A 24,116-nucleotide genomic window follows, 5' to 3' on the forward strand; every position below is an offset into this window, starting at 1 on the left:
TGTCGGCCGCCGTGGCCGAATGGGTTGGTGCGTGACTACCATTCGGAATTCAGAGAGTGAACGTCGGTTCGAATCTCGGTGAAAAATCAAAAAATTAAGAAAAAGTTTTTTCCAATACCGGTCGCCCCTCGGCAGGCAATGGCAAACCTCCGAGTGTATTTCTGCCATGAAAAAGCTCCTCATAAAAATATCTGCCGTTCGGAGTCGGCTTGAAATTGTAGGTCCCTCCATTTGTGGAACAACATCACGACGCACACCACAAAAAGGAGGAGGAGCTCGACCAAACGCTCAAAAAGGGTGTACGCGCCAATTATATATATATATATATACCCCCTGTCCCCTGCTGCCCGGCAGGATATTTCCTTGATATTGGTGCGCTCATTCAAGCCTGCCAAATGATCGTAGGATAGACGATTCGACATTCAGCACTGTGAACGACGACGCCCCCACCAGGGTAGTGAGCAATTGCAGCGTTCGCCTGACATCACAATTGCTAGCGCAGGTCTGATAAATAGCATAACCTGGCGACCTATGCTATCGCTTGCATCAGACCACTTGCCCATTATCATCTCGATCGAGAAACTGCCGACTTTGTTTCCGCGGATCACCGGTCATTTATCAACTTCAACAAAGCTGATTGAATCAGATTCGCGTTATTCACTAAGGACATCTTTGCCGCTTTACCTATTCACACCGATGTGCGCGCAGACGAACAAGCATTCCGCTGGACTGATCCGGACATGCGCCCCAATTTCCCAGCTGAAGCAGCTGTTCTGGCGAACGTGAATAAAGAATGTCAATTCGGAGATCCAGCAACTGGTAACCCGTCATAAGCGGACTAAATGGGAAGAGCATCTGAAGTTGTGCAACTTCACTTCTGGTGTGAGCAAGCTCTGGCCGACCGTAAGGTCCCTGTCGAACCCGACGAAGCTCAACGACAAGGTGGCTATCACCTTCAACGGTTGTACTTCGTCAGATCCGAAGAGATGCGCGAGCTACTTTAGCCGACAGAGCCAAACGTTTCGACACAGTCAGCCACGCCACGCTACTAGATGACATTTTATAGTCGACACTCCCGCCAGGGCTGATCAGGTTTACCGCGAACTACCTGAGTGGTTGTCACTCGTCGGTGATATTTCGAGACCAAACGTCTAAACAGAGAAAAATAAAGCAAAGAGTACCGCAGGGTGGTGTCCTTTGACCCTTGCTTTTTAATTTCTATATTTCGAAACTCCCCCAGCCACCAGAGGCAGTCTCCCTGGTTTCATACGCCGACGACTGTACGATAATGACGTCGGGCAATGACATTGATGGCCTATGCACCAAAGTAAACGACTGCCTCGCCTCGCTTCTTCACTGCGAGAAACTTAAAACTTCCTCCCACTAAATCCACGGCGACCCTTTTTACAACCTGGACAAAGGAGGTCAAGCTGCAACTTCAGGTACACGACATTGATACCCCGATACCGACGGTTAACAACCCCAGAATATTGGGAGTCACATTTGACAGCTCGCTCTCTTCTCAGCGCACACAACCGCTATTGCAACGAGAGTACAGAATCGCAACTAGGTTCTCAAGTCGCTTGCCGGCAGCACTTGGGGCGAAGCTAAGGAAATGTTGCTGTCGACTTTCAAGGGAATAGGCCGACCGGTTCTTAACTATGCTCCGCCTGTCTGGTCGCCTGGAACCAGTGATACGCAGTGGACGAAGCTCCAGACCTGCCAAAATACTGCAATAAAGACCGCGACAGGATGTCTGCTAATGTCCCCCATACAACACCTGCATGACGAGGCTCATATGCTACCTGTGAAGGAGCATAACGAGCTGCTCAGCAAGCAGTTTCTGCTAGGGTGTCTCCGTAGTCCTCACCCATGCAGACACCTGCTTGAGCCTGAGCCACCAGGCACATCAGGAGGCACTTCCTAAATTACGTGGACGAGATCCTAGACAAAACAGACAGACCACTCCTGGATCGGACAGTCTACAGACAGGCCATAAGCGACATTCATCGGGAGACTCTCACCACCTTCATAAGCTCCCGACCTCTGAATGCCGGTATCGGAGTCCAACCATCACCAATTGCAGAGGTTAAACTCCTACCTATCCAGAATCGACACCGACATACCAAACATGTGTCCGGCATGTGAAGGCACCCCGCACGCACTAACGCCCTTTTCACATGCCCCATCAAACCCACTCATCTAACACCTCTCTCCCTCTGGACCCAATCCGTCGAAACAGCATGTTTCTTGGGCCTACCGTTAGATTAGCTAGACGAAGACGACCGGTGATTACACTACACTGACAGGGCAAAGGTACTGCTACAACAACAACAAGGGTAATACTGCAATCTGTGCCAATTATCGCGGGATTAGTCTTCACAATATCGCCTATAAGGTTCTAGCGAGCGTGTTGTGTGAAAGGCTGAAGCCCACCATCAACCAACTGATTGGACCTTATCAGTGTGGTTTTAGACCTGGACCAAATATTCACAATACGCCAAATCGTGGAAAATACCCATTAAAGGAGAAACGAACAAAAACACGTCGATTTCGTCGATTTCAAAGCTGCATTTGATAGTTCGAATAGGAGTTACCTATATGCCGTGATGTCTGAATTTGGTACCCTCGCAAAACTAATACGGCTATGCAAGATGACGTTGCTGAACACCAGTAGCGACGTCAGATTTGGGAAGGACCTCTCCGAGCCGTTTGATACCAAAGGTGACTCGCTGTCGTGTAACTTCTTTAAACTGATGTTGGAGAGGATCGTTCGAGCCGCAAAACTTATTCGCTCAGGCACAGTTTTTTATAAGGCCTTAACAACCGCGCTGTTAGTCCTGCCTTCTCCAAACTTGATAAAGAGCCAAAGCGAGTTGGTCTGGTGGTAAACGAGGACAAAACGAAGTACATATTTCCTGTTTTTCAAACAAACAGTCGGCGCACTCGCGTATCAGCACCCACGTCACTACTGACAGTTATAATTTCGTGGTTGTAAAAGACTTCGTATATCTAGGGACCAGCATTAACACCTATAATAATGTCAGCCTGGAATTCCAGTGTGGAATCTCTCTTGTCAACAAGTGCTACTTTGGACTAAGTAGGCAATTGAGTAGACGAACAAAACTAACACTCTACAAGGCTTTCATCATGCCCGTCCTAACGTATAGCGCAGAAGCGTGGACGATGACAACATCCGATGAAGCGACGCTTGGAGTGTTTGAGAGAAAGATTCTTGCACGTTGGCAACGGCGAATATCACAGACTATAGAACGATGAGCTGTATGAGCCTTACGACAACATAGACATAGCGCGGCGAATAAAGATCCAGCGGCTACGCTGGCTAGTTCATGTCGTCCGACACTAGCTGGTGGTAGCAGAGAAAGAGGAAGGCCTCCTTTGCGTTGGAAAGATCAGGTGGAGAAGAACTTGGCTCCAACAACGGATATCGCTCCAATTAAGAAGAAGAAGAAGTCTATCAAATAATGATGTCGAACATGGAATATGAAGTTTAAAACCCTCCTCACAGACAGATAACGATGGACTTTCTGTAATTTTTCTAAAGAAATGTCCGGCAGTTGTTGTTGACTGGAAACTGTCAAGTATATTCCCAATTTCTAAAAACGGCAATGAGAATTAATAAGTAATTATCGACCAATTTCCAGGCTCTCGACAATTTCTAAACTTTTTCAAACCATTGTCAAAGAAAATATGTCCTTTGCAACTAAAACCTAATTTCGTGCAATCAGCATGGATTCGTCACTGAAGCGGCGAGTCGACTGCATTTACATAGATTTCTGCAAAGCGAGAGATTCTATCACAATATTTTATTATATTGTATAAATTATCTTCACTCGGATTTGATTCTGTTTTTCTGCAATGCTTGAAATCCTATTTAGGCGGAAGGCGTTGTGTGGTCACAACTGATTGTATATTCTCTGAAACATTCATTGCCTGCTCTGGAGTGCCTCAGGGAAGTGTTTTAAGGCAGCTACTCTTTGTGCTATTCATCAACGGCATTAGCAATTGCTTTTCATTTCCTAATATTCTGTTAAAGAATTGAAACGAAAAAACTAGTCGATTGTGTTTATTTATCACTTTCTTAAAATTAAGTGTAAATAAAAAATTAGTATACATATTCATAGTGTTTATTGTCATTATTAATTCACTTTTGAGTTCGGTTAAGTGTGAGCTTGTGGAGAATATTGTGCGTAAAAAGCAAAAAATGGTCATTTGTCGCACAATGGCAAAGCAAAAACTTTAAATTTTCCGAAAAGTACTTATGTGTTAAAAAAGTTTAATAAAACCTTGTCGGTGAAACGAAGGCCCGGAAGTGGAAGAAAGAAAGAATTTGTGTCGCAGTCAAAAGTAGTGCTACACTTTATACTCGAACTGCTAAGTCGTATCATTTCAGAAGAGGATTCTAAAGGGCTATTCTTCTAATTCTTTCTTCCAGAGAGCCAAGTTCTTCAACCTCAACCCGATGGAGTTTGTGCACAGGTTTGTTCAAGAGAGCAGTTGTTTTCTGTACCATCTCAAAAGATACTGTTTCAACAAATGTTCCCTTCGGTGTTGTTGCTGTTTGGGGTCCTGATCTCGTACACTTCTTATGAATGGCTGGTACTTTTCCACGAAATCCGTTGGATCCTTTGCATACGCCAAATTCATTTGTCCCCTGGTAACGATTCATCAGTTTCATCTGGAACATTTGTTGTTGCCTGTGGCCACTCTCGTAGCGTCTTCATATAGCTGGATGGCGGAACCCTTCAGCGAGACAATCTATGAAAATTTATCTGACGACTGAAGGTAAGTAGTGCTGAAATGCACTTTTTGTTTGTATTTTCTTTTTTCGCAACTTTTCTAGCGTTGAACTGTTTTGTTTCGATACGCCACTTGGAACGTGTTATTTATTTTAGCGCTCACTACTTTTTTTTGGAACAATAACTGGCCGAAAGAAACTCGTTTTATGTTTTTACATCACTGAGGCCGATTTTGTGTGCTCCGCACTGGTTCAATCGAAAGAACTTTATACATGTATACCTATATGTTGGCTTATTTTTTAAGTGCAGTCCACCTCAGCACACAATATTATTTGGTTTTTATGTTTTAAGCACACTTTTTCAACGCCACTATTTTATTCATTTGCTGTTTTTAATTTCAGCCTTGTGTGTTTTCCTTTTAAGTTATAATTTAAAACTGTGTCCGTTCCAAATTAAAAAAAACCTCACTCTGTCCATTTTTGAAAACACCACACTGTAATTGCAGCTGGTACCGCTTCTCATTTCATGTTTACATATGTAGGTAGATATATCATGTAACGGGTGAATTTTTAGCTATTATCTTTTTAAACAGTTGGTTTAAACAGCTGACGCACGTTTCGTGTTTTGATTCACTGTCAAACATCTTCAGTTTGGTCTATAATTTAACCATGAATCGTCTTACAAACAAACAACGCTTGCAAATCATTGAATTTTATTATAAAAATCCTTTAATCGACCCGCTGAAGCGGTGTGAAGCCTTTCAAAATACAGCTGGTGCAAGAATTTAAGCCGAACGACAAACCGCAACGCAGAATTTTTGCTGAATGGGCTCTTGGAAACTTGGCCGGAGATCCACTTTTTTATCGAAAAATTGTGTTCAGCGACGAAGCTCATTTTTGGATCAATGGGTACGTAAATAAGCAGGATTGCCGATTTTGGAGTGAAGATCAGCCAGAATAATTGCAAGAGCTACCAATGTATCCAGAAAAGGTCACAGTTTGGTGCGGTTAATGGACTGGCGGTATCATTGGACCGAACTTCTTCAAAGATGCTGCGAATCGTAAGGTAACTGTGAATGGTGAGCACTACCGCGAAATGATATCCAACTTTTTTTTGCCCAAAATGCAAGAGCTTGACTTGCATGACATGTGGTTTCAGCAAGACGGTGCCACATGCCACACAGCACGTGTAGGTAACAATGGACTTGTTGAGAGGCGAATTCGGTGAACATTTTATTTCACGTGCGGGACCTGTCAATTGACCACCCAGATCGTACGATATAACGCCTTTAGATTGTTTTTTGTGGGGCTATGTTAAAGCTCATGTCTATTCAGACAAGCCTGCTTCAATTAACGCATTGGAAGACAACATTAAAGCATTTATATGTGAGATACCGGCCGAAACATTGCTAAGAGTATGCCAAAATTTGACTAAGCGGATGGACCATTTGAAGCGCAATCGCGGTAAGCATTTGCATGAAATAATCTTCAAACATTAAATTATATGGACTGTACTATCGATTTAAATAAAAATTTTATGCATTATTCTGAATTTTACGTGTGTTTTGTTTGAAAAACTTTCCTGTAGCTCTTAAAAAATCACCCTCTACATATGCATGTACTTGGTTTGTATCCCTTTCTGTTTGTTTGTTTGTTTGCTTATTTGGGTATTTCTTCTTGCACACGTACTTAACGCGTATGGAGAAAATATTTCAGAGGCCTGGCCAAGATCAGACCGTTTACCGGTTCTCAGCAAATTTGAAAGGATCAGCTGATAGGATGACGTAACAGGAGATGTGGGGACGATTTTCTTACGAAAAAACTGAGATTGTATTGAGCAAAAAATTAAGATAGTCCTCGCACATGTTGCCGTCTGAACAACTGGCAGTGCTAGGACTCGAAAGTTTTTTAAGCTGATTGAATTATCAGAGAACGTTAATGTATAGAGAAATCTCATGACTTGCACAGAATCCAGAGTTCCACCGCAGAACGAAGCATATACCAATGAAACACTTTTTCATCCGGTATAAAATTTCCAAAGAACGACTGGGAATTGAACGAGTTTCCACGGATCAAAACACAGCGGATATTATGACGAAGCCGCTACCAAGAACACGTTTGAAGATTCTTTTTATAAAAATGGGACTATCATAGATATATGTACATCACTATTTTAAGTGTTTTTTTTTTGCTGCTTTCATTATTGATATTATTTTATGAGTTGAGATTCAACTTTAATTAGCAAGGGAATGTGTTAAAGTGATAAGTTGCAATAATGTTAGAATTCAAGTTGATTCAGAGATAATCGCATAGATGTCGCGTCGATATCGATTCAAGCAATTCAGGACCGCTGGTCACTCTGCCTCTTGCGATGATATATACATATATAGTTACACTCGAAGCGAACAGAAAAACACGAAGCATTGCCATTTGGTTTTTACCGAAGAATTTTGTAACGCTATTAAATAAACAACACGTTTGTAAACCAAAAAGGTGGTCTCGTGAGTTTTATTAATTACTCAAAAATACAATAAAACTTTTAAAATCAGTAAACGATGTATTTGGTTTTTCATGGTCAGACGAATAGGTTTGTTCTACTCTTGCTTTACGTTCGAAAATTCACTATATTGTTTCTCACCTGAATCGAGAACGTTATTTCTTTCCGTAATTTCTAGATCTGGCAGCTCGTATCTTTTGGTAAGTTCTGTTGCTATGGCAGTTGTAGCAGCTTGCTAAGCCCTGTCTATGCGGTGTAGTCACGTGTCTTCTAACGGTAGACCCTGAAAGCGTGTTCTGTCTCGCTGTCTGCTATCGCCATCAAGGCGAATTCGTGGTTTGTTTTGGCATCTCACTCGCTCGCTATTGTACTCAACCGATTCGCGAAGTTTTACCATTCGCAACAATAGGTTGGTTAAGCAAAAACTCAAAGAAAAGTAGATAGGAACGCTAAAACAGTTACCAAGACAAATTCGGTTGATTTGGAGCCGATTACTTCCACAAGTTTATTTTGAATAGTTTCCAAGTTATAGCAGTCACGCTTTCATTAGACAAACTATAATTTCCGGACAGACAGAAAAGTTTCCGGAAAAATCAAAATTTGTTTAGCTATAAGAACAACTAAGAAATCTGGTGACGAGAAAGAACCGATCTCATTTAATACGTAACGATTTCCTTTTCCAAGTGTGTTAATTGTATAATTATTAATGGCGCCCTAATATCTTTAAAATGTTCATAATCTTACATTTCAAATGTGCGGCCGCCGTAGCCGAATGACTACCATTCGGGAGCACGTAGGTTCGAATCTGCGTGCATGAAAAAGCAAAATAATAGAAACCGTTTTCGTCTAATAACGGTCGCCCCTCGGCAGGCAATGGAAAACCTCCGAGTGTGTTTCTGCAATGAAAAAGCTCCTCATAAAAAACCATTTGGTGTTCGGAGGCGGCTCTAAACTGTAGGTCCCTCTTTAGTGGAACGACATCCAGACGCACGCCACAAAGGAGAGGAGGACTCGGCCAAACACCTAACAGAAGTGTACGCGCTAGTTATTATTTTTTTGTACATATCAAATGATAGATTCTGCTGAGCGCAATGCATCATATGTCGGCAATGTCATCAGGAGGTATGTTTATGTGCTATGATGAGCAAAACAGCACAACAAGAAAGTTATCAACATCAACATAAACAATGTTAGCTACTACAAGAGATAGAAGTTCGTGTACCAAAATCAGCACATTATTTAAAGGTGATATTTCAGGCAGACAGCAGACTTATGAGAGCTGAGATTTTGAGGATATTTTAGCCAGGATCGAAGCGTTAAATGATACATTTGCTAAAGTAACGTCAAAAGGATCATATTCTTGGAAAAATATGAAAATAATATTTCCTGATTTAAGATTTACAAATTAATATTCAGAATACACAACAACTCTATGATATCTCAACAGGAAGCATATAATTACATCGACTTTTACGACAGCAACTCATTCTGCAGGTATTTCATAAATTCAGTACAAAGTAGTTTGCGGAAAATTGTGGAACTTTAAACACATGCTGTTATTATAGCAAAATAACAATATAAACGTTTTTTTTTAATAGCTGCCGCCCCTTGGCAGGTAATGGCAAACCTGGGTGTGTTTCTGTCATGAAAAATCTCCTCATAAAAAAAACCAATTGCAATTCGGAGTCGGCGTAAAAGTGTAGGTCCATCCATTTGAGAAACACCATCAAGACGTACGCCGCAAATAGAAAGAGGAACGACAGAACGGTCGATTCTGCGTTATTGGAACGATCTCAATTTATATCCGGTCAATGGCTGTCACTCCAGCAGCATTCCCCAAACATCTATGAGTCCACAACAACAACAACAACGACGGGGCAGGTGAATGACGATGTGTGTACGATGTTAATTTTAGAGAACAAAAATCAGATCCAGTTTTTGAAGCAGTGTGTCTACTTCAGTATGTGCTTCGTAGTAGTAATAATTAGTTTCTTTTAAAACTGCTGTTGTTTGGTATATGTTGCGAGCAAAAAGGTGTGCAATTTTTAGTACAGCAAATTTTTATATAAGTATCTCTATATTTTTAAATATAAATTTTATTAAAATGGAACTTTTGTTTTTATTTAGGAAGGATTTAACCCTTCGTTCGGCACGTGGATTTTTGTAACGTGGTTAGGCACGTGGTCTACAATCGTAGACCATTTTAATATTGTGACTAAAAGTGTTATTCATTTGTGTTTCTTAATAATACTTCATAAGTATATTCTGTGATTTAATGTGAGGAATATAAAGTAATATTTTCACTAAAATATTTGTGTATCTTCTGTAAATTCAATAAAAACATGAATGTATGTGTTTTTTAACATTTATTGCAATTCATAAAAGTTTTTTCTTATAACTAATGGACGATTTACAAAAGAGTTTTTATTATTCGTAAAACTTAAAATAAAAATATGTAAAATTCACTTCTTCAAATAAAAAAATAAAAGTTCAGTACAAAACTTATATGTTGTGGTTTCTGAAAACTGCTTATATTTCCTCACTGAGACATTGCGAGCATATGATTTTTGCAAGGAAATCTGCCGCATTAGTACACGACTTTCGGGATGATTTGTTCATATTGCGAGGGCAAATATGACAACGTCCGACATACATAGTTACTTGGTGATTGAGTGGGTTGTGGTGCAATGCTTGGGATGCCAAGAAGGTTGTGGGCTCGCTGCCTCATTTCCCTGGGTAGTCGAGGATTCTTTGATCTAACTTCAATTTGTGGTCGAATGAGCTCCCATGCGCATTTTTCAAGAAAATCACTCCGTATTGTATTATTTTGGGGATTATTTGCTTTATATACACAAAGAGCGTTTATACCAGAGATATTTAGTAAATTGTAAAATATTACCATTGGCCAACGACACGTATTCCTTGCAACATTATATTTCTGACATAATTGGTCCACAAGATCTACACCAATTTTTGTGTGATTATAATCGGTTATCATAATTGGTTTTTTTTTCATCAATTGTTTGCTCATCTATTGCGTTATCATGGTGCATAGATGATATCAGGATCACTGACCGGGTTTTTTTTCGGGCAGTACGACACTAGTGTACAATTTTCTTGGAAACCAAAAATACTTGACTTTTCTTTACGATTCTTCCTGGGAAGGAATTCTTTGGGAACTTCGCGTTTATTTTTTCTCACAGTTCCCAAATATGTAAGCTTTTTCTTTAGCTAATTATTAACCAACGACAAGCTGCTGAACCAATTGTGACCAGTAATATTGCGATTAGTTCCTGCGACTGGCTCTACCAATCGAAGAGTTATCTCTTCCGCACTATTGCTAAGTTTGTATGATCCGTCCGGCTGAGTTCCCACATAAGTTTCCAAATTAAAAGTGTAAGACGTTTTTGCATGCACCATCGCGAAAGTTTTAATGCCAAACTTGGCCGGCTTACTAGGAATGTATTGCTTAAACGCGCAATGTCCTCTAAATGCTAATAGTTGTTCATCCACAGTAAGAAACTCACTACCAATAAAATTACTTTGAAAGTTGACCAGGAATACATCAAAAAGTTCTCTTATAGGCACCAATTTATCAATTGCTCTTCTCTGCTGTCTTGTATTGATGTCTTCAAATCGCAGGCATCTTATCAGAAGTCGAAACCGTTTCTCGCTCATCGCTAGGTAGCACGATTCAACCCCGTTTCCTTGTGAATTGTCCCAAATTTTATGAAGATTTTTTTCTCGAGCTTCTAAGAGCGCCAATCAAAAACAAAATGCCAATGAAAGCGCGAATTTCGGTGTCATCGGTTTCTCTTGCATCTTAATTCATTCTATCTTCTTGAAAGTTAATCCGTACTTTTTGAATATACAAATTTGTGGAAACGGTTATTATTCTTATAACCGAATCATTCACAAATAAATTTAGGCACTCAATTTCTGTTTCAACATTGCGCGCATTACCTTTTGTACCCGGCAAAAGTTTGATTATATTGTGCGAACGAATACGAACTTGCTAATTGGGTCTGGTTTTCTTCCACTTAGTGACATTGTCTTTTCCTAAATAGAAATTTTGGGGATGAGATGCACCAGAATCGTCTGAAAGAATTTCATCATCGCTTGATCCTTCTAGTTCCGATTCGGTCTCGGGGTCACTCTCTTCAGCAGCATTCACATTGATATCCGTATCTTCGTCAACCTCGGTCTCGTTTTCTTCATCCATATCACTTTCTTCACTACTTGATAGCTCGGAGAGCCATCTTTCCCATACTTCAGGATTTTTGCTGCTTTCCAATCGTCTTTTTTTGGAATCAGATATAATATTATCTGAAACTAATTAAATTAGCACACTTTTGTAAAAAAATTATAAGCAAAACTTACCTGAACTTAATTCAACTATTTAATATGTCAAGAAATATTGCCGCAAGAAAAAGTAACGTCGTTAGTCACGTGGTCTACATATGTAGACCAGCACTGTTCAGACCTTGATAAAATTTACAACTGCACGTCAAACCCGCACTGAATGCACTAATTAGATAAAGAGATTAATTATAAACAGCTATTAAAAAGCTTAGGTAATTTAAAAGACAAATTTAAGGATTTGCACGACGTTGAAAAGAAGTGGTCTACGATTGTAGACCACGTGCCTAATGAACGGTTAATATTATAATATAAAACAAAATAACTGGTTGAGATGAGCAGAGTATAGGGGGAGAGAATTCAGAAAGTCTGGCTAACTTCAGACGGTTAAACGACTCTCGACGATTTACTGACGTAACAGGGGTTGTAAAAGCAGTTTGTTTACGACGAAACTAAGATTGTACCAAACCTAAAAAGAAACAAAATAATATCCTCTTGATTGGTAATAAAAATTCCTTTTTTTTATTTTTACACTCATAAAGTTGACATAAAACAACATTGTAGCATAAGATATGCTGTAGCTACAAGTTAACCTATATAAAATATGGCAACCTAGTGTAAGAATTTTACCACATAACTTTTACCCATTCTAAAAGTTTCACTGATAGCACAAGTGGAACAGTATAAAAGCGCGAACTATAAGGTGAACAGCGCAAAGCTGGCCACTTATGCCATCACTTTGCTTGTTGCAAATTCCTATTATAAATTCCTACGCTTATCGTAGGTTTAATTTCCGAATAGAGTCTTGATTTCACAATTTTTAAAATATTGCATTGTACAAAACCGTCATAAACAGAGAGAGAGAGAGTACATTAAAACGTGTTTTTTTTTTTGTTGGAACATCCCGGACTTGTCTATCACTGCCCATAATATAAGTATACGAGAGGTGTTTACTAAGTACCAGTGTTAGAAATGAAGACACCATTTTTCCAAAAAAGACTTATTTTTGCAACATAGTCCCCTTTTAGTAAGATACTTTCTTCCAACGCTCCGGCCATTTTTGAACACCTCCAATTCCTCGAACTCTCCAAAATACCCCTCTGGCTCGGCGATGATTACTTCGTTTGAACTAAATTATTTCTTATTCCATTTTTTCTTGTTAAAGAACAAGAAAAAGTCGCAGGGAGCCAGGTCGGGTGAATACGGCTGTGGCAGCAATTCATGCAGCTATAATATAATAACTCCCTATAGTATTATCCAGTGATCGTTTTTCCAACGATCGGTGTATTCAGCTCGAGCTTGACTTGTTTACAGAAAACAAACTATGTGACATATCACGCTGAAATTTGCCATGTAAGCTTATAACAGTCCTACCAAAAAACAAAAAATTTATTTTTGGCATATGTCATCCGCGGACCGTTTTATTGATACCGTCTCGTTCATATTTGAGCAGAAGATATTTAGCAATCCAGTGATCGAACTTAGAGGAATTATTGTGAGACCTTTTATTTAGACAAAAACGTAACAATTTCGCAACGATTGGTGTCAGAAGTGGGATTGTTGAATAAATTTCCATAAAACAGGATAGGAAAGAAGCAAATTTGGACCAACTTAAGATGCAGCAATTTAAGAAGGAGTTTAAACAGCGTGGCTTATTAACTAAATCAGAATTACGTCGATGTAAACGAATAAGTCTTGCAGCTGAAAATTGAACAATTATCGACCTAAGTGGAAGAGAACGCAGAGAATATATGCCCTTCACCAGTTGTAGACATGAGTGTGAAGATGGCTGTAATATCACAGATGTCATGGCAGATTTTATAAATGTCGGAGATTTCATCGCAGACGTCGCAAATGCAATCGTAAATGTCGTCACAAATCTCATGGCAAATTTCATAAATGTGAGCACAGTTGGCGTCTTAGATAAATGCACAACTGGAAATACACGATACTAATATATCCAAGTTAGAAGAAGAGAATACACATATGACGTCCCAACTGGAATCAATTGAGACAGAGGTCTTTGAACTACAACTTAACCGTACAGATATTTCAACCAGTGGTGTCAAAGTAAAAGCTCCGTCCTTCGACGGCAGTGAACCATTTCATTTAAGCTCTAGTATTGCGTTTGTGTATTTTTTCAAAATGCCTTGTTGTTACCTTTTTGATTTCTTCGTCTACTGTTGCTATATTAAAAGTCCTGTGGATGTCATGATTTTTCGTGTGCCTGTCAGACATGATCAAAAGAATCTTCGGTTATTGTCGTTGAATTTGTGCTATATGATTCTTTTTAGCCGTTCCCCATACCTGTAGTCCATAAAGCCAGATTGGTTTAATCATAGTTTTGTACACTAACAGCTTGTTCTGTATAGTAAGTCTTGATTTCATGCAGACTAACCAATGAATTTGTCGAAGTTTTACTTTTATTTATTTGACCTTTTGTTTGATGTGCTAATTCCAATATAGTTTTGAGTCCAAGTTAATTCCCAGGTATTTAGCGATTGGTTCTATTTTAAGTGCTATGCCATTTATTTTAGCGGTAATTGCAGTAAATTTTGTTTTGGTAGTGAATATGACCTATTCGGTTTTGTCCCTATTTATTTTTAGGCACCAGTCATCAAACCATTCCTTAACTGCGTTTGTGTATCGCTGCGGTTTTTCAGCAGCGATAGTTAAGCTTTTGCTTGTTGCCAATATTATTGTATCATCTGCGAACGTAGCAATTGGTGAATTAATTTCGTCAGGAGGTGGTATGTCTGCGGTGAACAAAACATATAGTAGTGGTCCAAGAACGCTTCCTTACGAAACTCCAGCTGTTATTTGATGAATATCTGAACCTTGATTGTCATATTTAATATAGAAACTTCGGTCGGTTGAGTCGCTTTTTATGATAAGATAGTAGTCAAAAGATATCATTATTTTTATTTTGTGAAGTAAGCCTTTGTGCCACACCTTGTCAAACGCTTTAGCTACGTTCAAAAATACTGCCGCACAGTAACGACTTTTTTCAAGGTCTGATTGTATTTTATTTGTAATTCTATGGATCTGTTGGATAGTCGAATGTTTTTTTCTGAATCCAAATTGATGATCTGGTATTATAATTACATTTTTGTCCCAAAATTGGCTTAGTCGGTCATGCAGTAATTTTTGAGCAATTTTAGATATTGTCGGTAGTAAGCTCATTGGTCTATATGATGGTACAGTAGTTGGATCTTTACCCGGTTTTGGCAAGGCAATAATCTCTATAACTTTCTACAGGAAAATATTGTAAGCGAAACTTTGCATTAAAAAACGTTTCGCAAAAATATAAAGGGTTGTTCAATAACACGTGTTATTTTGTATAGCCCGCTATTTCGGTTGATGTCACTTTTGAAGCTGTCATTTTTTGATATTTGACAAGTAGAAACTAAGCCATTAATAAAAATGGAAAGATACACGCCTAAACAACGCATCGAAATTATTAAAATTCACTATCCCTACTAATATTATAAATGTGAATGTTATTTTGTTTGTTACGCTTTCACGGCAAAACTACTTAACCAATTATTATGAAACTTTGTACACATGTTTTTGGAGGTGTTAGAAGTAACATAGGATACTTCTTATTACAAAAAAATTATTTTTTTTTGAATGATAAAAAAATTGTTTGTCAAAAAATCTCAAAATTTCAGCTGTTTGAAATTTTTCTATATTTATTGTTTATTTATTAAACAGTTTTATTTAGCTTGCCCAGTTTATTTATTTGTTTGTTTGGGTCAAATTTAGTAATTGGAATTTTACCCTTTTCTTGATGATCTGATATTTAGTATTCTTCTGTTATTTTTATATTTTTACTAGCATCACCCAGTGGGCTTCGCACCACCATACATAAAATGTTTGTTTTATATCGCAAGAAATTTTTCATATTAAGTTTTCTTTATAGAACTCGTAAAATGTTTAAACAGTTGAATTAGTTGATTTTTTTCATTCAACATACTTTCTAAAGATGTCACAATAGCCTTTTCTGTACTTTTTTAAAATTTGATTGTGGTGGTCACCTATATACAGGTAAGGTACCGGTTCAAACACATCCTAGGGTTATCCAGGTCCACGTTTTGGTCTCGAGGCCCTAGTTACGGAGGGGCATTAAAATACTCTATACTATAGAATCGTCAGCAGCTTCCATTTGCTACCCATATTGTACAAACACATCCTAGGGTTACCCGGGTCCACGTTTTGGATTATATCTCGAGACTCTAGTCACGGAACGGTATGAAAAATACTCTATACTATAGAAATCATCAACAGCTCCCATTTGCTACCCATATTGTACGAACACATCCTTAAGTTATCGGGGTCCACATTTTGGGCGATATCTCGAGACCCTAGCCACGGAGCGGCATCAAAAATACTCTATACTATAGAATCATCAGCAGCTTCCATTTGCTACCCATATTGTACAAACACATCCTAGGGTTACCCGGGTCCACGTTTTGACCTATATCTCGAGACCCTAGTCACGGAACGGTATGAAAAATACTCTATACTATAGAAATCATCAACAGCTCCCATTTGCTACCCATATTGTACGAACACATCCTTAAGTTATCGGGGTCCACATTTTGGGCGATATCTCGAGACCCTAGTTACGGAGCGGCATCAAAAATACTCTATACTATAGAATCATCAGCAGCTTCCATTTGCTACCTATATTGTACAAACACATCCTAGGGTTACCCGGTTCCACGTTTTGGATTATATCTCGAGACCCTAGTCACGGAACGGTATGAAAAATACTCTATACTATAGAAATCATCAACAGCTCCCATTTGCTACCCATATTGTACGAACACATCCTTAAGTTATCGGGGTCCACATTTTGGGCGATATCTCGAGACCCTAGCCACGGAGCGGCATCAAAAATACTCTATACTATAGAATCATCAACAGCTTCCATTTGCTACCCATATTGTGCAAACACATCCTAGGGTTACCCGGGTTCACGTTTTGGCCTATTTCTCGAGACCCTAGTATCCGATTCTTAAAATTTTAAAACACAAACCGTCTACTGAATAGTCCAAACAAAGCCTAAAAATTTGGTTTGGATAGATGAGCCCGTTCGCGAGTTTGAAGCGAATATAGGGACAGATTTTCACATTTATATATATAGATATTTATAAAATATTATATATATTATAAAATTTTGATTTTTTAGGTTTGGTGTCATTTTTGTGGTTAGATGTCACTTGATTATTTTAAATCTTACCACTGATTTTAATTCTTACTCTGTTCTTCTTTAAAAATGCGTCGGAAACGGAAATCTGATCTATCTAGATAGGATTTTATCTCCTCCTAAAACCACGCTGACTGCCTTTTTCCACCTTTGTCAGAATGATATTATACTTTTGCAAGGACATTATTGTACTCTGAGGTTCCCCGTTATTATACATGGAACACCTCAAAAAAAGAGTGGCATCGTCGTATTCAAGGTACACCTGTTGAAAATCTACCTGGGGTTAAAGCATCGGATGGTCTTGGTCGTGTCTATACTGTACATGTTACAAATTTCGAATGCTTTTGTCTGCGTATGTTATTGCATCATGTTAGAGGTCCAACTAGCTTTACAGAACTTAAAATTGTCAATGGTCAGGAATGTCAAACATACAGAGAAGCATGTGAATCTCGGCGATTGTTAGAAAATGATAATCATTGGGACGAAACTATGGAGGAAGCGGTACAATGTCGATCACCAGATAAAATCAGGGAACTTTACGCTACGCTTTTATCTTCTTGCGGTCTTTCTAATCCTCAAACTCTTTGGGATAAGTACAAAGAATAGATACATGGCCGAAGATATTTTACATCAACTGCAGCGAGTACATACAGATATGACTTTCAATGAAGATATCTACAACGAAACGCTAATTATAATCGAAAATAAGGTTTTTACAATGGTTGGAAAAAAATTAAATGATTTTGGAATGCAAAGCCTTCGACGAAACAATACAGATGACTTTAATAATGAAATTGCTCGAGAGCTAGATTATGATTTTATAGCACCGCAACATCAAGTAACAGAAATAGTCCCTCAATTAATTCCAGAGCAAAATCATGTTTTCCACCAAGTTTTAGGTAAAATAGACTCCGGCAATGGTGGACTCTTTTTTCTCGACGCACCAGGAGGAACCGGAAACACGTTCTTGCTTAATCTATTATTAATGTCCGTCAGAAAAGACAAACAAATAGCAGTTGCTGTAGCTTCTTCGGGATTGCCGCGACGCTATTAAACGGCGACCGTACAGCATATTCTGTTTTAAAATTACCATTAAATCTGGCACAGGAAGATCTGTAATTTCAGTAAAAATAGTTCGCGAGGTAGGGTGCTGCGAGAATGTAAGCTTTTAGTGTGGGATGAAAGTACAATGTCTCACAAGAAGGCTATAGAAGCTTTAAACTGGACTATCCAGGACTTGCGAGATAGTTCAGATATAATGGGAGGAATGGTAGTTTTATTGGCTGGTGATTTCCGACAAACCCTTCATTCAGAGAGGGACACCAGCAGATGAAATTCAAGCATGTATTAAATCATCATGCTTATGGTCGAAAGTTGAAAAACTCAGCCTGAAAACGAATATGAGAGTTCATCTTCTTAATGACGTGGACTTGGGACTTTATGCAGAAATGTTGTTGAAAATTGGTGATGGTTGTTTAGACGTTGACAAAGAAGGTTATATATCACTATCAAGAGAATTGTGCAATTTAGTAGAAAATGATGTGGATCTCATCGCTCATGTTTTTCCGGAATTGCAACAAAATTTGAGTTGTGATCAATGGTTGTGCGCAAGAGCAATATTAAATGAAATAGTCTCTATTGAATTAATTGAAGTACTTTCTAGGATCAACACTGACATTTTTAAAGAGGTGCAAAGAGAAATGGAGGAATATTTGTCAATGAATACAATTATGGATACGGAACAAAGTACTTCATATCCTATGGAATTTTTTAATTCACTTGAACTGTCGGGTGTACCGTCACATAAAATTCAATTAAAATTGAATGTACCAGTGATGCTTTTGCGAAATCTAAATGCTCCTCTGCTATGTAATGGAACAAGACTTCGGATAACAAAATTGGGGCAAAATATACTTGGTGCTACTATTTGAACAGGTATGGGTAAGGGAAAAAGTGTCGCATTCCAATTATTCCCACTGACCTTCCATTCCAATTCAGAAGGGTCCAGTTTCCCGTCAAGCTTGGCTTTGCTGTTACCATAAACAAAGCACAAGGGCAGACATTGCAGGTAGCGGGAGTGCATTTAGAAAAGCCATGCTTCTCTCACGGTCAACTATATGTAGCGAGTGTCTAATGCCCGGAATTTACACATATTTGCAAAAGACGGAAAAACTTATAATATAGTCTACAAAAATATCCTAGATTAATACTCTCCATTATACCTTTTTGAATTATAAGAATTTAAAATTATTTATTTTTGTTACAGTGAAATATATTTTAACATTTGTTGTTGTAATTAGGTAGGTAGGTAGGTAGGGTGGTTGTCGCAAGACACACTTAGACCTTCGGTAGGTCCATTGTGATACCACTGGAGCTTATCCTTACTCTACGTGTTCCTTTTCAAACCATCCGGTTGCTTTAATAAACGAGCAGAGCTTCGTTAGTTTTAGATGGGCTATGTCCGCTACATCGGTTAGAAATGCTGTATCGAGAGTGCGCAGCCTTCTCATAGCTAGGCTTTCACACTCACATAAAAGGTGTCTGACTGTTTCCTCTTCTTCTGTATTAAGACAGCTTCTACAGAAATCGAAGTAAGCGAGTCCTAACCTTCTAGCGTGGCTGCCTATTAAACAATGACCAGTTAAAACACCTATCATTTTTCTTATAGATTCTCTGTTGAATCTTAGCAAGATCTTCGATCGACCGCTGTTCCAGTTCGGCCATGTCTGTCTGCTTAGTTCGCATGTTGTGAGGTTTTGCCAGATTGTATTTACCTTTTTGATGGTTTCCCTGTCTATGAGTAATTTACAAGGGGCTATGGGCATGGGTATCAGCGCCTTATCCGGTTCGAGATCGAGTGTTGTACCGGTTCGTGCAAGTTCATCCGCCTTACAGTTTCCTGCAATATTCCTGTGACCTAGCACCCAGATAAGGTGCACCTTGAAGCACTTAGATACGTCATTTAGTAGTTAAAAACATTCTAGAACTGTTTTTGACGAGTGCGTTTTTCATTCAAGCGCTCTTATTGCCGCTTGACTGTCCGAGTAAATGAAGACTTCATTTGTGGATAATACTCTCGTTTTTATTTCTGTAAGTCCCTCTTTTATGGCAGTGACTTCCGCCTGAAATACACTGCAATGGTCAGGTAAGCGAAATTATTGGCATAATCCGAGTTTATCGGAGTAGACCCCTCCACCTACTTTGTTGTCCAGTTTTGAGCCTTCTGTGTAGATGTTTAAATCATTTTTCTTAACAATAAGTCCGTCCCATTCCTCTTTGGAAGGAAATACTGTGACAAAGGATTTATCGAAATTGATGTCCTTGGTCCTACAGAAATCCGTTGTGCTGGGAATGCAGGGGAATTGTTCTAAAATTGAGGAGTGCCCTCTTTGGTTCGTTCTGAGTAGGCCGATTTCTCTTGGTCTGAGAGTTGCTTTGGCAGCTGTTTGCTTACCGTACTGCTCTATTGGTAAAATGTTAAGCATAATATTTAGTGCATCTGTGGGTGTGGTTCTGAGGGCCCCGCAGGTGCAAAGACTGGCCATTCTTTGTACGTGTGCCATGGTTCTTTTGATGTATAATTTATCTAAAGCTGGCCACCATACTAATATGCCGTATGTGAGGATTGGTCTGACAATTGCCGTGTATACGATAGATGGGGAGAGACCCCAACTTAGTCCTATTAGCTGTTTACAAGAGTATAGTGCTATTGTCGCCCTTTTTACTCTATTTTCGACATTTGCCTTCCAATTTAGCTTTCGGTCTAGTATTAGACCTAAGTAGCGGGCCTCATCACAAAATGACAGTGCCGTTCCACCTAGGGTCGGAGGAGCTATATTTGGAATTTTATGCTTCCTGGTAAATAGGATGAGTTCAGTTTTATTGGGGTTGACTCTTAGCCCATTTGCGTTTGACCAGTTTTCAACCATGTTTAGTAAATCCTGCATGACTTCTATGAGTGTATTGGGGAATTTCCCCCTTACTACCATTGCCACATCGTCCGCATAGGCTACAACGTGTTGTCCTCTCTCCTCTAGGCTCTTTAGCAATGAGTTTAGTGCCAGCACCCATAGGAGAGGGGGCAGCACACCGCCTTGAGGTGTTCCTCTGCTAACTTTTTTCTTGATCTCTGAGTCCCCTAGGGTTGCGATCACAAATCTGCTCAAGAGCATGTTTTTGATGAACTCAACCAGAGCGCCAGAGATCCCGAAATCCGTCAGTGCCTTTATTATGGTATCCGGTAGGATGTTGTTGAATGCGCCCTCGATATCTAGGAAGGCTACCAGTGTGAATTCTTTATTATACATTGACTTCTCGATTTCTGTAACAAGTGAGTTAAGTGCTGTTTCGGTTGATTTCCCTTTACAGTACGCATGTTGTGAGATGCTGACCTTATTAGGGCTGATGTTAGCCCTAATATGCTCTTCTAAAATTCTTTCTAATGTTTTTAGCAGAAAGGAGGATAGGCTTATTGGCCTGAAATCCTTAGGTGTCGTGTGTGAACTTTTTCCCGCTTTAGGGATAAAGACCACTTTTACCTCTTTCCATGTTGATGGGACACTTTTCAGTTTCAGAGCGGCCTTAAATATGACCGTCAACCACTCCATGATGTAGTTTAGTGAATGTTGTATTTGGGCCGGGAATAATCCATCTGGGCCCGGTGATTTAAATGATTTGAACGTGTTCACTGCCCAGGTTATCCTAGTTTCAGTGATTATTTCTTCAATGTCAGAGTTCTGTCTTTCTGTACCATTGTTGATTAACACGTTAGATGATTCGTTGCTGGGAAAGTGTGTGTCCACTAGCAACTTCAGAGTTTCGTCACTCGAAGTAGTCCAACTCCTGTCCGGTTTTTGGAGGTATCCGGTGGTATAGTGTTTTTTTGAAAGGATTTTACGCAGTCTGGAGGCCTCGTGTCACTTTCGCTCTATTAAACTGTCTTCTGCTGTCGTTTCTTAGTGTAGACAGGTCTTCTGACCACCAGGGCGGCTTTTTCTTCCCCTCATACTTAATTAAGGGGCAAGCCTTGTTTAGCTCAGTTCTACAGACCTCCGTAAGGATTTGTACGTGTTCGTTCAATAATTCTCTGTCTTCAATAGTAATAATTTGGGAGTTTGGAAGTCTTTCCTTAAGTTCCCGTTTATATATATGCCAGTTGGTCTTTTTCAAGTTCCTGCCGGCGGGCGGGGCCCGTGAGCTGTTTCCCCCAAATTTTATTTCTATGTAACGATGATCGGAGTAAGAGTGTTCATTCAGAACCCTCCACTGCGTCATCTTTTCGTAGAGGGTTTGACAAACTAGCGTAATATCAAGAACTTCTTGTCTATTGCGCGTAATAAATGTAGGTTCGTTGCCTTTGTTACACACTAAAAGCTTGTTGTAATTAAATAAAGCATATTTTAAGTTTTTGAAACTGATTGTATGTAGTAATTTTTAAATACTAAAACACATTGATTCAGTCCTATTGAAATGTAATGATCTTTGATATTTATTTAAGGGCTCCAACGCGAGCGAAGCCGCGGGTAACAGCTAGTATATATATACATATAATTGGCGCGTACACTTCTGTTAGGTGTTTGGCCAAGCTCCTCCTCCTATTTGTGGTGTGCGTCTTGATGTTGTTCCACAAATGGAGGGACCTACAGTTTCAAGCCGACTCCGAACGGCAGATATTTTTATGAGGAGCTTTTTCATGGCAGAAATACACTCGGAGGTTTGCCATTGCCTGCCGAGGGGCGACCGCTATTAGAAAATTTTTTGTATAAATTTTGCTTTCACCGAGATTCGAACCAACGACCTCTCTGTGAATTCCGAATGGTAAAAATAAATTCACTATACAAATGGTGAAAATTTGGCAAAGACGGTTCGTAAAACTCGAACATTTTTGGGTCATCGTGAAGCACCTTGTCGGACCGCAATACAGAAATTGGTGAAAAAATTGGAGCTGGATAAGTTAGTGAGACTTAGCCGTATTCTGTCCAAGGATCATTCAATGGCTTCTTGGGTCAAGAGGCCGGATGGCACTTGGACTTCTACGGCGGAAGAGTCTCTAGAACTTCTTTTAGATACACATTTTCCGGGATGTAGCACCCATGACAGTGATGCTGGGAGAATCCGGCGGAGCCGATATGACCCACAGCATCTTGTCGATGTAATAGTTACGAAAGAGAAGGTTGCATGGGCAATCAAATCATTCTTACCTTTCAAATCTCCAGGCCCTGATGGGATCTTTCCTAAGATGTTACAGGAAACTCTTGATAGTATTCTACCATGGCTAATGGAAATTTTCAAAGCGTGTCTAAATCTAGGTTATATTCCAAACAGCTGGAAACTTGTTAGGGTCGTCTTCATACCAAAGGCAGCCAGAAGAGGACATGAATCAGGACTTTAGGCCGATCAGTTTGTCGTCCTTCCTTGTTAAAACTTTGGAACGGCTTTTAGATATGCACATTAGAAGTTCGCTGGAGCGCTGTAGTATATCAAATGCACAACATGCTTACCTCAAAGGCAAATCGACGGAGACAGCGCTTCACGAGGTAATCCGAACAATAGAGGGGTATCTAGTAAACACACAGTATACGATGGCAGCTTTTCTTGACATAGAGGGCGCATTTAATAACGTTAGCACGAATGCTATCCAACGGGCGTTAATAGACTTAGGGGTGGAAAATTGTATCACCAATTGGATCATCTCTATGCTAGAAACCAGGATCATTAGAGCTAATATGGGTAACATCAACATAACTAAGAGAGTCCACAGGGGTACTCCACAGGGGGGAGTACTATCTCCACTTCTTTGGTTATGTGTGATTAGCAAAATCCTAATAAAACTTAATAGAGGAGGGGTAAAAGCGGTGGCGTACGCAGATGATGTGGTGCTAATGGCGTCAGGACTGTGTCCTAATACGATCAGTGGGATCATTCAAAGGGCGTTAGGCGAGCTTAATTCTTGGGCAACAGGCTGTGGCTTAAGTTTAAACCCGCGTAAAACAGAACTCATGCTCTTTACCACCAGATACAAGGTACCACGCTTTACCCTACCAAATTTTAATGGACAAACCCTCTCACTTTCACCCAGTGCAAAGTACTTAGGGGTAATTTTGGACTCCAAACTTAGCTGGAAATTAAACGTCGAAGAACGGGTAAGGAAAGCTGAAATTGCTCTATATGCCTGTAAACGTATGCTTGGAAGAAGATGGGGTCTTCAACCTAAGCATACATTATGGTTGTACAAGGCGGTTATACGACCAATTTTATCGTATGGTTCGGTAGTTTGGTGGAAAGCTCTA

This window comes from Anastrepha obliqua, chromosome 6 (genome assembly GCF_027943255.1).
Source record: "Anastrepha obliqua isolate idAnaObli1 chromosome 6, idAnaObli1_1.0, whole genome shotgun sequence".
In the NCBI taxonomy this organism is placed as follows: domain Eukaryota; kingdom Metazoa; phylum Arthropoda; class Insecta; order Diptera; family Tephritidae; genus Anastrepha; species Anastrepha obliqua.